The sequence below is a fragment of the Poeciliopsis prolifica genome, unplaced genomic scaffold (genome assembly GCF_027474105.1).
Source record: "Poeciliopsis prolifica strain line A6 unplaced genomic scaffold, Auburn_PproV2 SCAFFOLD168, whole genome shotgun sequence".
NCBI lineage: Eukaryota > Metazoa > Chordata > Actinopteri > Cyprinodontiformes > Poeciliidae > Poeciliopsis > Poeciliopsis prolifica.
The window spans coordinates 270001-283244 of NW_026562543.1; the positions used below are offsets into that span (position 1 = coordinate 270001).

General features: G+C 47.3%; 1 protein-coding gene across 3 annotated transcripts in view; it reads right to left on the reverse strand.

Moving 5' to 3' along the window:
* LOC129356364 (poly(rC)-binding protein 4-like) overlaps positions 1 to 10766 on the reverse strand; it is an 88985-nt gene extending 78219 nt beyond the window's left edge. For all 3 annotated transcript variants that reach the window (XM_055025959.1, XM_055025958.1, XM_055025957.1), the window contains exon 1: positions 10654 to 10766. The gene's annotated coding sequence lies outside the window, so the exon portion shown is untranslated. The remainder of the gene's footprint in view (positions 1 to 10653) is intronic.
* Positions 10767 to 13244: the final 2478 nt, after the last annotated feature.

Below are 13244 nucleotides of genomic sequence, written 5' to 3' on the forward strand. Positions count from 1 at the left end.
ACACTTTCTGAACTTTTAGATTAGTAAACTTAATGAAAGCTGATTTTGGTTTTGTGATTAATAACCAGAACTGGTTATTTGTGTCAATCAGCGCTTTGGAAGTAAACTGAAAGGAGTTAGCATTAGCTGGACATTTAGCAGAGTTAGCTGAGCAGAACCTCTGTTTGTATGTTTCTAGTACGCCCGTAAATCTGACGCACAAGCGACATCTGCTAACAGCAGCTAGCGTGTGAACGATGACATCACGTCTCTAGTCTACTGGGGGTCAGTTTCTGTTTTTAAACAATCTGATTGGACGCTGGAAAAGGCTGCTGTTGGCTTAAAGTTGTGCTAAAAAGAGTTAGCTTGTAAGCAAAGCTGTTCAATCCTGAAATAGCATCTCAGTGCTAAACAAGTAGCAGCTAATGCTAATGTCAGCACAAACTGCTCAATCACAACATGGCCGACACCAGAAGAGTGGCGCCTCCTGCTGGACCGGAGGGGAAATGACTCCTCTGACTCCAGAATCTGAAACCGGATCAGACCTGAACAAACATCCGACCTGCTGCCGTTCGCTGAAGGCCTGAAACTCATTTCATTAAACAAACCAGTGATTTGTTTCTTGGCTCCATTACAGAAAACAGACCAACTCCTGTGATGATGGAGATTTCTTTCTGGTTCATAAAGCGGGAGCCGGACGGCGGCTGGAGGAGAGACGTGACTGAACTGCAGAGACGGTGACACAAAGCTCGGCCTTGTGGCGCCAGACGCAGCTGAGCTGTGAACCGCTGCACAGAAACAACGACCTGTGAGTCTGAACGCAGATCACACGGACGGCACAGCTGTTCAACACCTCACCATGACGACAAAACAGCCCCAGTTGACCTCTGACCTCTGATAACCTCGACTCTGGTCTGATTATTAAAATAACGAAAGGTTTAGTTGCTGTTTGATGCTCCGTCTGCAGCGGTCAGATCAGAAATCCTCCATCTTTGGTTTGCATCACTATGAAGAACAAATCTGATCATCGTATGGATTTATGGAATATAGAGATGAAATAATTAATTGTGATGAATTGATTATTGAGATAATCGTCAGCTAATTTAGTAACTGATTAATCATTAACAGATTCTAGAAACAGTCGTTGGCTGAAAGAACTTCAGGGCTGTAAAAATAAAACATTTAAGATGAAAATCACTTTATCTGCTGCAACCAGAACTCCTCTGGTGCCGGATTAGCCTCACCTGGTTCAATTACTAATTAATAAATCCATAAATAAGCTCTTCAATGTTCTGACATGTCAGCTGCAGATTCATCGTTTGCTACAAACGTTCACTAAAGATTAGCTTTGTTTGCATTTTACCTAATAAAATGTTTATTTTTTTTATTAAAAACTGTATTAAATTGTTCATTTGAATCTTATAACGATTCAAATTTTGCCTAAAAACACTTGATAAATCTGCAGAATGTGGCAGTTCGTTGATCTGATGTCAGATTAACTAAAATAATTCTCCTGATTTGGATGAATGTCTGTTAGCAGAAACAGTTTCTGGTGGGTTCTGCTAAGCCTGATGGACCCGACTTCCCGGTTCTGGCTGATCTGTGAGGAAGATGGTCGTTTCTGGTTTCCAGCAGTAATACTCAATCAGAGCCTTATTAAAGGTTCTGCTGGGCCCGGTTGCTCCGGTTCTGGGATCAGCTGGCAGAAGGCGTTGCTGCAACGCATGCTGCAGCCATTGCTGCAGCAGCATGTGACTCAGCGTCAGTCGCTGCAGCATTAGACCGTCTCCTGCTGCGTTGGCTCTTCCTCTCATCGTTTTATTTTGACTTTATTCCGTCAGGCAGGAAATCTGCTCTCGCCTCGTCTCGTCCTCAACACTCCGTTTCGTTTATCACCGTTTCTGCCTGAAGCCTTTAACGTTTCTCAGCCTGGAACCTGAAACTGATGGAGCAACAACTAGACTTTATTCAGGAATGGAGTTCAAGTCTAAAGTAGAGCTCAAATTTTCCTCATATGTCATGTTTTCATTTTAAACTTAAGTCTGAATCCCAATAATGAACATTTTCCAGAACATTTCATGTAATGAACGCATTTTTAAATCTGTTCATTTCTGACTGAAACATATTTTATTTTTCCTTTGATCTGTTTGTTTCATGTTGGATTCATATTAATGTGCATTTAAGGGAAATAACCTTGAATTTATAAACATATTAAAAAGTTCTGAAGCCTCATGACCCGACTCAGGTCCGTCTGTGAACCTCCTCGGGTTTGAGTCCCCCATGTTGAAGACCTGTTTATAAAAATCTGAGCTATGAGTTCATTCAGCTAAATATTGTATAATGAAGACAATACTTCCCGTTTCAGATTAGACTAAAACATGCGTTCAGATTCTGCTAAGGAACAGAATCAGATCCAGATTCAGATATTAATGGTTCCTGTTTATATCATAGCTTAAAGCCCAGGCAGCCTGATAATATTTACCATCTATACACAGGAATATTTACACCATAAAGATACTTTATGAGGCAGAAACACAAACTGATGGATTCATATCAGAACAGAACCTCTGAGATCAGAAACACTCGGCTGGACGTTCCTTTAATCACCCAGAAACATGATGAAGGTTTCAGCTCTGTGGAGGATCGCTGTGTCTCACACACACACACGCACACACATACACATGCACACACCCCCCACACACACACACACATACATACACACACACACACACACACACATACACACACACACACACACACATACACACACACACACACACACAACATACACACATACACATGCACACACACACACACACACACACACACACACACACACACACACACACACACTTTGAGGTGTGACTGAAGACGTCTTCCTGGACGTTGGGTGAATAAAAAGCTCGGCGGCAGCAGCAGCTTCACGGATCGCGACTCGTCTGGGGAACCAGATCTGATGGAAATCATATCAGTTCTGGACTGAAGATATAAAATCATAAAGATGGACGTCATGAGTACACCAGCAGTTCACAGCAGGGTGTTCAACATGAGGGTCTTGGGCTGCAAACAGCACATTAGAAACAGGTTCAATGGCCTCCTGGGTCATAAAGGTCATTGACTCCTAGTCTGAGTTACTTTCACACATCGACATCCTGGAACCTTCAACTGCTTCCTGATTCAATTCAAAATCAATCATTTAACGATTCAATCAATAGGTGACGGTCATGATCGACTCCAGCCTGTTTCCATCGCAGAACAACAGACATTAAGAGTCTCCTTCGTATCAATTAAGTTTAAATATGAATCTGTTATTAAATCGCTTCCTTTTCATCCCTTCGTCCAACATCAGAGCCTCAGACCTGATCGCTTCAACGTTTCATCTCTTCACTCTGGTTCTGCAGATCAGAACCAGGACCGGAGCCACAGTCGGAAAACTGGGATCAGATGGTCCAACTCCGGGTTAAAGAGCAGCAGTTTGATCCAGAATAAATGCTCTGGTTCCCCGGGGCTGGCCCGACCAGACCCGACCCGGCCCGACCAGACCCGACCCGGCCCGACCAGACCCGGCCTGGCCCGACCAGACCCGAGCCGGCCCGACCAGACCCGAGCCGGCCCGACCAGACCAGACCCGACCGGCCCGGCCAGACCCGACCAGCCCTGACCAGACCCGAGCGGCCCGACCAGACCCGACCCGGCCCGGCCCGACCCGACCCGGCCCGGCCCGGCCCGACCAGACCCGACCCGGCCCGGCCCGACCAGACCCGACCCGGCCCGGCCCGACCAGACCGACCCAGCCCGGCCCAACCAGACCCGAGCCGGCCCGACCAGACCCAACCGGCCTGGCCTGACCAGACCCGACCCGGCCCGGCCCGACCAGACCCGACCCGGCCCGGCCGACCCGAGTCGGCCCGACCAGACCCAACCCGGCCCGGCCCGACCAGACCCGACCCGGCCCGGCCCGACCAGACCCAACCTGGCCTGGCCCGACCAGACCCGACCCGGCCCGGCCCGACCAGACCGACCCAGCCCGGCCCGGCCCGACCTCCTGCTGATGTCACAGAAACCTTCAGACGGACATTTATCTCATTTAGAGAATGAAACCAGCTGCCTGCTGACCCACTGGCAGCAGGCAGCTGACCAGGGTCAATGTTCAGTTGACCCCGCTGCCCTCACACTCTGTAGAACCCGAACCAGAACCAGAACCAGAACCTCTGTGGTTCTGGCTCAGATAACAGATTCGCTTCAGTGATGCGTCAGGAAGAGTTTCGCCGCTGATCGTCTCCTGAAGGATCATGTTTGAATCTGAGTCCTGAAGCCCCTTGAGACCATCACCCCCCTTCACTGATTAACCTCTGACCTCCATCTGTCACTGAGCTTCCTGTTTCCTCCTCCTCCTCCCCTTCTTCCTCCTCCTCCTCCTCCTCCTCCTCTGTTCCCGTCTCTCTCCCTCCAGAGACTGAAGTGCATTAGGATAAAAGCCTCTCCGTCCCTCTTCAGGCTTTTCCTCTGCAGAGTCACAGCAGCTTCACAATATGGCAGAAATGTGGGATTTCATGCCGAGAGCTGGCAGGACGAGTTACAGCCCCAGCAGAACCGAGCCCCAGCAGAACCGAGCCCCAGCAGAACCGAGCCCCAGCAGAACCCGTTCACAGGGTTCTGCTGGGGCTCGGTTCTGCAGTTTCCACTTTTCATTTATCGGTGATGAAAATTAGTTTTCAGAAGACGAACGTCCAAAGACTGAAGACTCCGGCCCGGGCCAGACCGGACCGGACCGGTGAATTTCACATATTTTCCTCAGACAGGAAAAACTCCCGCAGCTTCATGCATGTTTCTAAATCCACCGTCTGAAACACTGAAGTTTTTAAATATTAACCACTTTTATGTTGAAATATGGTGATCAATGAAAAGAAAAAATGCTAAAAATTAATATTAACATGAACAAAAAATGTTCTTTAGTTCCTCATCATATTGAAACAAAAACCTAAAACTTTATGTGACAGTCAGTTTTTACTCAAATCAGTGGAAAATATTAAATAAGTTATTAATATCCTGAAGCTGAAAGAGCTGCGTTTTATTCTGGAGTCACAGAAAACAAACCCAATATCACATTTCTGAATTTAATGAACTCTGACCTGGTTTCACGCAGCAAAGATGGAAACCAGGCCTTCCTCTGCGGAAGGGGTCAGAGGTCAAACTGTTCAACTCTTCTTCTGCTGCCACTGCTCTGTGTCATTCTCAACAGCACCACCTACTGTTCATTACAGGAACTGCAGTGAAGATTCATTCAGTTTTCGGCCATTTTAAGACAAAAACTCACAACAGGCAGCAGATCCAACCAGAAGAACCGACTGGACCGACTAGTTCTGTCTGGGTTTTGGTTCTTGGGTTTTGGTTCTGTCTGGATTTTGGTTCTGTTGGGTTTTGGTTCTGGTTTTGGTTTGTTGGGTTTTGGTTCTGACTGGGTTTTGGTTTGTCTGGGTTTTGGTTTGTCTGGGTTTTGGTTCTGACTGGATTTTGGTTCGTCTGGGTTTTGGTTCCGTCTGGGTTTTGGTTTGTCTGGGTTTTGGTTCTGTCTGGGTTTTGGTTCTGACTGGGTTTTGGTTCCGTCTGGGTTTGGTTCTGACTGGGTTTTGGTTCTGACTGGGTTTTGGTTCTGACTGGGTCAGAGTGGTCTATGCTGCATGATGTCAGGAGACGCTACGCTGTGACTCGATGCGTCAGACACATGAATTCGCCTCGTCATCAGGATTCAAACCAGCGCTGCAGCTGCTTCTGAACAGCTGGAGCGTTTCAGTGTCTGGATCGGAGCCTCTGATTGGTCAGATCATTTACAATCAGCTGCCCAGTGAGGAAAATCCAGACTACAAATTATTTTTCCACCATTATTTTGGCGCCCCTCTAGCGCGGCGCCCAATGCGTCGCATGTAATATGTACTCAATTTGTGCTGCTGCAACAGGTGAATATTAGGATCATCCATAAACACACCTTCATCAACTCAGCGATCGTCCCCCGCCTGCAGGGGGCAGCATCACTGTCCTTCCAGAAACATGCAGCGATTCCCCAGAGCAGCAGAACAAACCGACGGGAAACGTTTTGATCAATCAGAGCTTGTTAAATCTCTTTTCTTATAAGGCACACACACACACACACACACACACACACACACACACACACACACACACACACACACACACACACACACACACACACACACACACACACACACACCCTCCCCTCCTGGAGAGCATCTCCTCCCTGACATTTTCCTCCCTACATCCGACTGATTTGAATACCAAAGCAGCCGCCCTGATTTGTTTAGGCATGTGAGGAGTCACGTCTGCGCCCCGGGCCGCCGGCGCCGCTGCGCATGCGTGGCACTGATCGCTATCTGGGCTCTTTGATGCACACATGCATGCATGCATTCAGTATCTGTGATTGGTTCCACTCCGAGGCGAGTTAAATCATCTCCCAGCGATCAGAGGCACAGCAGCTCCACTTCCGGCCTGATGAGGAGAAACGGCACGTAGATCTACAGATCTAGATCTGTCAGCTATAGATCTAAGTCAGGTTCCATCACAGACGCCCAGTGCAGGACCCCCTCCCCATCTTCATCTGCTCTATAAACAGAACATTACTAAGAAATGCTAAACGTGACCTCTGACCCAACACACATAAACACGCATGAAGCATCCAGAGCCGGACCAGATTAAACCTGAGCCTTAAAGAGCATCCGAACGCGCACGTGTGTGTGTGTGTGTGAGGGTGTGTGTGTGTGTGTGTGTGTGTGCGTGTGTGTGTGTGTGAGGGTGTGTGTGTGTGTGTGTGTGTGTGTGAGTGTGTGTGTGTGAGAGTGCTTGTGTGTGTGTGTGTGTGTGTGTGTGTGTGTGAGAGTGCTTGTGCGTGTGTGTGTGTGTGTGTGTGTGTGTGTGTGAGTGCTTGTGTGTATGTGTGTGTGTGTGTGTGTGTGTGTGTGTGTGGTGTGTGTGTGAGAGGGTTGTGTGTGTGTGTGTGTGGGTGTGTGTGTGAGTGTGTGTGTATGTGTGTGTGTGTGTGTGTGTGTGTGTGTGAGTGTGTGTGTGTGTGAGAGTGCTTGTGTGTGTGTGTGTGTGTGAGAGTGCTTGTGTGTGTGTGTGTGTGTGAGAGTGCTTGTGCGTGTGTGTGTGTGTGTGTGTGTGTGTGTGTGTGTGTGTGAGAGTGCTTGTGTGTGTGTGTGTGTGTGTGTGTGTGAGAGTGCTTGTGCGTGTGTGTGTGTGTGTGTGTGTGTGAGTGCTTGTGTGTATGTGTGTGTGTGTGTGTGTGTGTGTGTGTGTGTGTGTGTGAGAGTGCTTGTGTGTGTGTGTGTGTGTGGGTGTGTGTGTGAGTGCTTGTGTGTATGTGTGTGAGTGTGTGTGTGTGTGAGAGTGCTTGTGTGTGTGTGTGTGTGTGTGTGAGAGTGCTTGTGTGTGTGTGTGTGTGTGAGAGTGCTTGTGTGTGTGTGTGTCTTTGCTGCTCTGGGTTCATGTTGGTTCTGATCTGAGCTTCATCTCAGATTCTGACGAGATTCAGAAGGAAAACAGAGAAAGTGGTGATGAATATCAAACAGCTCCTCCGACTTCCTCAGAATACTGACTGGAACCTTCCGACCAGCAAACGTCACATTTCATCCACCTCTCAAATAAACGATGCCGCCGCCTGGCAGCAGGAAGGTTGTGGGTTTGAATCCCAGCCTGATCTTTCTGCGTGGATTGTCTCTGGGAACTCCAGCTTCAGTAGCATCTCTGCTCCTCAGACGTGGCGCGAGTGTGTGTGTGTTTGTTTGTGTGTGTTTGTGTGTGTGTGTTTGTGTGTGTTTGTGTGTGCGTGTGTGTTTGTGTGTGATGGTGTGTGTTTGTGTGTGTGTGTTTCTGTCACACACACTCAATCCGTCTTCTGGCAGCTCAGCTCTGTGTCTGAAACTTGGTGAAGTTTATGTAAATGAGCCACAACACCAGCCAATCACAAACAGCTATTTTACATCCAATCAGATGAAATTTTCATCCTGACTTGAAGATACAGAACCAGCCAATCAGAACCAGCCAACCAGAACCAGCCAATCAAAACCAGCCAATCAGAACGCTGCATTAAACAGGCGGATTCAGAAATAACAAGAAAACTTCATGTCATAAATTCTTCAACGTCGTAAAACAAACATAAATATTTATTTATCATTTTCCATTTCAGCCAATAATTCTTTTATTTAACTTAAATATGACAAGCAATTCAAGTGAAAACAAAGATTGGCTTTATTGCATTTTGTTTTATTTTATTAAATTTTTTGCCTTTTGAAGACTAGTTTTTTTAAAAATCTCTTCCAATAACACAAGTCATATTTTTACAAGTTTAGCTCTTCTCCAACTTTTCACTTCATTTTTCCAAACAAACTATTAGAATCAGTTTGGAAACGCAGATCAGCTGGAGACGGAATAACAGACGCTGGAACCCAAACCGAAACACGCTGCAGCAACGTTCTGCAGCGGGCCGGTTCTGCAGGAGGCCGGTTCTGCAGAGGGGCCGGTTCTGCAGCGGGGCCGGTTCTGCAGCGGGGCCGGTTCTGCAGAGGGGCCGGTTCTGCAGAGGGGCCGGTTCTGCAGGAGGCCGGTTCTGCAGAGGGGCCGGTTCTGCAGAGGGGCCGGTTCTGCAGCGGGGCCGGTTCTGCAGAGGGGCCGGTTCTGCAGAGGGGCCGGTTCTGCAGAGGGGCCGGTTCTGCAGGAGGCCGGTTCTGCAGAGGGGCCGGTTCTGCAGAGGGGCCGGTTCTGCAGGGGGCCGGTTCTGCAGAGGGGCCGGTTCTGCAGAGGGGCCGGTTCTGCAGCGGGGCCGGTTCTGCAGAGGGCCGGTTCTGCAGAGGGGCCGGTTCTGCAGGAGGCCGGTTCTGCAGAGGGGCCGGTTCTGCAGGAGGCCGGTTCTGCAGAGGGGCCGGTTCTGCAGAGGGGCCGGTTCTGCAGAGGGGCCGGTTCTGCAGCGCATCTGACACACAGACCATCTGGACCGACGCGAAACACGGAGAACCAAGTCAGGAAAGATTCCTGCACCGAATGACAGAGAGCGAGCCGGACCGGGACCAGAACAGACCGGGACCGGAACAGACCGGGACCGGAACAGACCGGGCCCCCTGTTGGTTTCAGAAACAGTGAATTTCTGCTGTTTCTTCCTGTTTCTCCACAGGAAGTCGCGTCTTTAACTGTCATCACAGGAGCCTGATGTCTCAGGTCAAAGCCCGGGTCAAAGCCGAGGTCACAGGTCAGAGCGTGAAGCTCAGAGACACAAACAGGTGACAAACTGACCCACTGTTTTCATTGCTGATATCTGAGGCCGGTACCGATCCGACACAGAAAGACAGCAGAACCGAGTTTAAACAGACATGAATTCATGTATTTTAGAACAGCTGACTGGATCCAACAGCAGCTTCACCAGTTTGGAGCAAAACAATAAAAAATAAACAAGACAGAAACTGCAACTGATGAAAACAAACATGTGAACATGAGCAGTGAGGCTGAGAGCGAAGAGCTGGACCAGAGTCCTGGACCCACCGGGTCCAAAGAACCAAACACAGGAAGTCAAACAACATCTGAGCTGCAGAGGCGTCAACAAGCGTCCTTGTTTCTGCTCGTCCAATCAGCACCAAGGGAAATCAGAGGTCCTCCTGGATTGGCTGCTGTTAGCCAATAGAATGTCACCGAGAAAATATTCCCGCTTTATAAACTGAATATTTTTGTGAAACGCGTTTTCAATCAGGAGTCATGTTGTAGAGAAAGAAGAACTAATATTTATGATATTATGAGAATCAGTTATTGATATTAGCCCTCTTATTTTTCTAGAAATATTTTTATATAACTAATTTACATTGTTGAGTTTGGGTGCAGGACGCCCTAAATATAATATCCTACCAAAAATTGGCCGTTATGGTTTTTCACACTCAGACACCAAACGACTCAACATGTGCAGAAACGGGGTCCAAACAGATTGTTCACAAACTTTCAAACATTCAGATTCAGACTTTGTTGTGGATTTGAATGTAAAACATTTTGTTTCGGGTCAAATATTTATCATCATCATCAGGCCTGATGTAGATTATGAAGCAAGAAAAGAAACATCATCATCATCATCATCATCATCATCATCATCAGACAAACTAAATTCACTGGCTGCTGCTGGAGCAACAAGCCGAGACAAAAGGAGATTAATAATTATTACTGAGAATATCGGTTGTTTCCTGACCACCGCAGGGAGACGCTCTCCAACATCTCACTGGTTTCCATCAGAGCTGAGGATGAAGAGGAGGATGAGGATGAAGAGGAGGATGAGGATGAAGAGGAGGATGAGGAAGCCCTCAGGTGAGCAACCCTCTGATCCAACCCCCCACTGCAGGGGGCTGGACATCTGGGGGCCACATGCCACCCAGGCGGGGTTCTGGGGGGCCACTGGGGCTTAATGTGCGCCCTGGTTCCAGCCCCCCATCCCGGCTGCTCAGCAAGAGCTCAGAAGTTTAACTCCTCAGAACCAGCAAACCCAGCAGAACTCCGTTCCCCCGGGCGCACATGGCTCAGCGGCCAGGGGCGCACACAGACAGGACGCGGACACACAGACAGAAACCGGAGGAACCGGGAGGAACCGGAAGAACCGGGAGGAACCGGAAGAACCGGAGCAGCAGCGCTTACCGTGCAGAGAAGCCGCGATGCTGCGGGAATCATAGATCCGCTCCAAGAGCCCGCATGTCCGCCGGAGAGCAGAGGAGGAGGAGGAGGAAGAGGCTGCTGCTGCTGAGGAATAATCCGACTGTCAGTGACAATAACCCGGAGAGGAGGGGCAGGGGGGAGGGGGCAAGGGGAAGGAGGGGGGGCGCCACCCCAGCCAATTAGAAACAGGGACAGATTGTTGCAGGAAATCAGAGCTTCAGTGTTCAGCGGGACGAGTCTGAGCTTCAGGCAGGAAGGAGCCATTTTACCAGAAAACCCTCAGAAATATAACATTAAAATGATTAAAACATAACTCAACTCCTCCAGGGTTCTTCCTCTCTGTTAAATAAGCAGAGCTGAGATCACAGGCGCAGCTGGCGCCATCTAGCGGCAGACATCATGAAGCACAACAACATTCAATAACTGCAGTTTTTCTATTTAATCCGCCAAAGATTAAATAGAAAAACTGCAAACACAAACTTCTGAGGGCTTCACTGGGATTTTATGCAGCTGATATACAGGAAGAGATGCAAAATACAAAGAATAATATTAAAATAATAAACAAAGATCAGAAATTCATGCCGGACCTTTTTGTTTAGGTTTCCTTCCTCTACTTCCTGTTGGTCCGTCACATTAAAACAGGGAATTTATTTTTATTTTTAGTTTAATGTACAGAAAAACCTAAAAACATTTGCAAAAACACAAAGAATGCATTTTTCAGTGGAATTTTAATATTCCAAAGATTTAAAATATTATTGGTGAAAATATAATTCAGCTTCTCCATGAAAATATTAAAAGATTAAAATCTGCTAAAACTTATATTTAAAATAATTCGTTGGATCCAGATTACATCAAATCTTTAGCGTCTGTCATGCCGAGCAAGCATGAGGCGACTGTGGAGAGGAACTGTCCGTACTCACAGGAAGAAACCAGAAACAGGCTCAGCATTAGCAAAGCATGATCAATAGCTGGAGAGGAAAAAGTAGCAGAGTGACAAGTGGCCATCTTGTCCTCCAGTGGCAGCAAAACTGCAGAAGAAATGACATGAAGTGACCCAGAAAAGAACTGAAGGTACAGGAAGAGCTCAGGCTCTCTGTGATCTGGGCGTGTTTATTTATTCCGAGCCATCAGTGAAGGCATCACCAGAACACAAAGACCGGGCATCCGAGCCGCGACCAACATGAACAAACATGAGGAGAGCAGAATGTTGGGCTGCGAAGCTCAGCGATCCGCTGGTAACCTGGTTTTATTAGGAGCAGCCTGCTGCTTTGAGGTGTGTGTGTGTGAGTGTGTGTGTGTGTGTGTGTGTGTGTGTGTGTGTGTGTGTGTGTGTGTGTGTGTGCGTGTGTGTGTGTGTTGACAGGTGCTCATCCTGATTTCACTGGGCTGATAAAGGAGATGAATGTGACGTGTCTCCTGGTTCTGCCTGATAGTTTACATGATTATTCCAAGAACATCCATCAGCATGAAGCTCTTTACTGAAAATTCCAGTCCAATCATCCATACGCTCCAGCTGATCCCAGTTAGTGAAGTTCAGTTTATCACTAAAGAAACATAAAAGTTTCCAAGGAAACTGAGCAGAGCAGCATTTCCTCCTGACCAGCAGGGGGGCGACAGCAGGAAACTGCTTGCATTGTGTCTTTGACTTTACAGCAATCCCTCATGTGGAGCACGATGTGGCGACAGTGGAAAGAAAAAAGTTCCCTTTAACAGTAAGAAACCTTCATCAGAACCAGAACCAGAACCAGAACCTGGGTCGGAACAAACGGTAATCTGCCATGAACGACTGGAGGATTAAAGAAAATCTGATCAAACTCATCAGAAGGTTTTTGTTTTCCTCTGATGTTCTGATTTTCCTTTTACAGAAATAATTCAGTTATGATGGTGAAGAACATGCAGAGATCTGATGTGTCTATAAAATCAGAAATCTGGAGATTGAACATTGTCTGTTGTACAAGTTTACTGTAATCTCGACCCAGCAAAAATCTGACTGAAGTAATCTGATCAGCATGAATCCAGAGGTCTGCTCCTCACCTGAGCTGCAGTTTCTAAGCTTCTGCCTGTCAGAGCAGCAGCTCCTCCCCGCTCAGCTCCTTCAGACTAGCCAGCAGCAATTAGCAAACACCTGCTGAGCTCATTATAGAAGCTGCTGCTCAGAGTGGCAGGTAGAACCCTTAAAGGGTTAATCGAAAGAGGAGGAGCTTTTAAAGAGACAGAGGCCCAATTTCAAGACATTAAATCAGGAAGTCAAATTTCTTTTGTTTTATTTGAAATAAAAATAATTTTTGTAACAACTGAAGGTAACATAGTTACTTGGTTGTGCTATAAAATGGCTCTCTGCCTGAAAACCACATGATACTGCACCTTTAAGGATCAAAGAAGCATAAAACACTTTAGAGGAATATCAACATTCAATTATTATGTCAGTAATTTAAGTTCTTAAATGGTAGTAAAATAATCTTGGTGCATGTTTTGCAAACTTATGGGAGATATTAATAGGTTAACTTTGCCCAAAGTCAGAAAAGCAAAACCACTTGGAGTCTATGAATTTACAGCTTCATAAACATTTAATA